The sequence below is a fragment of the Orycteropus afer genome, unplaced genomic scaffold (assembly GCF_000298275.1).
Source record: "Orycteropus afer afer isolate SDZICR_OR568_19922 unplaced genomic scaffold, OryAfe1.0 scaffold00254, whole genome shotgun sequence".
Taxonomy (NCBI): Eukaryota; Metazoa; Chordata; class Mammalia; order Tubulidentata; family Orycteropodidae; genus Orycteropus; species Orycteropus afer.
Window position 1 is genome coordinate 3,298,452 of NW_006921841.1, and position 2,699 is coordinate 3,301,150.

Genomic DNA, 2,699 nt, shown 5'->3' on the forward strand with positions numbered 1-2,699 from the left:
TGATAACACAATTCATAACAAAACGGCTCAGCACAGAAAATTATAATTATATGGAACAAAGAAATCAGCACCACAAAAAAAACACATAACAAAGTGATAGCAACAAATTCATACTTGTCGAAAATTACACTGAATGTCAGTGGATTAAATGCACCACTCTAGAGATGGAGAGTTGCAGACTGGATAAGAAAACATAATCTATCAGTATACTATCTACAAGAGACACACCTTAGAGAGAAAGACAAAAATAGACTAAAATTCAAAAGGTTGGAGAAAGATACATCAAGCAAATGACAACCAAAAAAGAGCATGAGTGTTGATATTAATTTCTGATCAAATTGACTTTAAGACAAAAAACACTTTAAGAGACAAGGAAGGATGTTATATAATTGTTAAAAAAAATTGAACAAGAGGGCATAACAATAATAAATATCTGTGCACCCAGTGAATGAGCCCCAAAATACATAAACCAGACTCTAACAGAAGTGAAAAGACAAATAGATGACTCCACAGTCATAGCAGGAGACTTTAGTACACCACTTTCAATGAAAGATAGAACAACTGAAAAGAAACTCAACAAAGATGTAGAAGAACTAAACAATACAATCCACCAACTTGACCTTAAAGACATCTACAGAGCACTTCACCCAACAACAGCACAATATACATTCTTTTCCAGTGCACATGGAACATTCTCCAGGATAGATCATATGTTAGGCCACAAAGCAAACCTCAATAAATTTAAAAACATTGAAATACTGAAAAGCATCTTCTCAGATCACAATGCTGTAAAATTAGAAATCAACAATAGGAAGATGAATGGAAGAAGAGCAAACACATGGAAACGGAATAACACCCTCCTTGAAAATGACTGGGTTAGAGAAGAAATAAAAAATGAAATCGAAAAATTCCTTGAATCAAACGAGAATAAAAACACAACGTGCCAGAATCTTTGGAACATAACAAAAGCAATGATCCGAGGCCAATTTATAGCAATAAGTGCACACATCAAAAGAGTAGAGCAAGCCAAAATCAACACCTTAACCCAATATCTCCAACAATCAGAACTGTAAGAAATATCATCACGTGTGCTTTTGTTAAAGCCATCTCATTTGTGATATTTTCTGTTAGAGCAGCACGGAAGTAACCAAGACATTATTCATTGTCTAGCTTTTATATGCACATAAGGTGATAGAAAATACTATGGCTTGGGTCAGGCACACCTTAGTCCTCAAAGGGGCATCTTTGCTTTTTAACACTTTATAGAGGTCTTTTGCAGCAGAGTTGCTCAATGCAATATATCATTTGATTTCTTTACTGCCACTTCTGTGGATATTGATTGTGGATCCAAGTAAAATGACAACCTCAGTCTTTATTCCATTTATCATGATGTTGGTTATTGTTCCAGTTGTGAGCATTTTTCTTTATGTTAAGATATACTGAAGGCTATGGTCTTTGATCAGTAAATAATTCAATAAATATTTCAAGTCATCTTCACTTGCAGCAAACAAGGTTGTGTCTTCATATCACAGGTTGTTAATGAGTCTTCCATCAATCCTGATGGCATATTCTTCTTCATATAGCCCAGTTTCTCAGATTATTTGCCCAGCATACAGATTGAATAAGTACGTGAAAGGATACAACCCTATCTGATTTTAAACCATGTAGTATACCCTTCTGTTCAAACAACTGTCTCTTGGTCTATGTACAGCTTCCATTAAGTGTCTGGAATTCCCATTCTTTGCAGTGCTATCCATAATTTGTTATGATCCACACAGTGGAATGCCTTTGCATAGTCAGTTCTTTCAGCTTGAGAAATGCCAAATATGTCTGTCCTTTTTGGTTTTCTAACTCCAAGTCTTTGCACTTTTCATAATACTTTATCTTTTCAAGCAGCCATTTAAAATCTTCCATTCAGCTCTTTTCATCATTTCTTGCATTTGCTTTAGTTAATCTACATTCAAGAGCAGGTTTCAGAGTCTTTTCTGACATCCGTTTTGGTCTTTTCTTTTTTTTAAATGACCTTTTGCTTTTCTTCATGTGTAATGTCTTATATGTTATCCCATAACTCATCTGGTCTTTGGTCATTAGTGTTCAATATATCAAATCTGTTCTTGAGATGGTATCTAAATTCAAGTGGGATATACTCAAGGTCGTGTTTTGGCCCTACTGGACTTGGTTTTAATTTTCTTCAGCATCAACTTAAACTTACATTTGAACAGTTGATGGTCTTTTCCACTGCGAGCCCGTGGCCTTGTTCTGACGGATAATATTGGGTTTCTCCATCGATTCTTCATTGTATTGTATCCAGCAAGGTTCACATGTATAACAGTCACTGTGTATGTTGTTGAAAAAGGTGGTTGCAATAAACAAGTCATTCATTGGTCTTGCAAATTTCTATCATGCAGTCTTTTTTATGGCATCATTTTATCATTAAGGCTGTATTTTCCAACTACTGATCCTTCTTTGTTTCCAACTTTTACTTTCCAATCACCAGTCATTATGAGTGCATATTGATTGCATGTTTGGTCAATTTCAGACTGCAGAAGTTGGTAAAAACCTTTAATATCTTTATCTTTAGCTTTAGGGTTGGTACATAAATTTGAATAATAGTAATATTAATCGGTGTTTCCTGTATGGAGGTCTGGTGGTGTAGTACCTAAGGCATTTGACGGCTAACTAGAAGGCTGGTGGTTCAA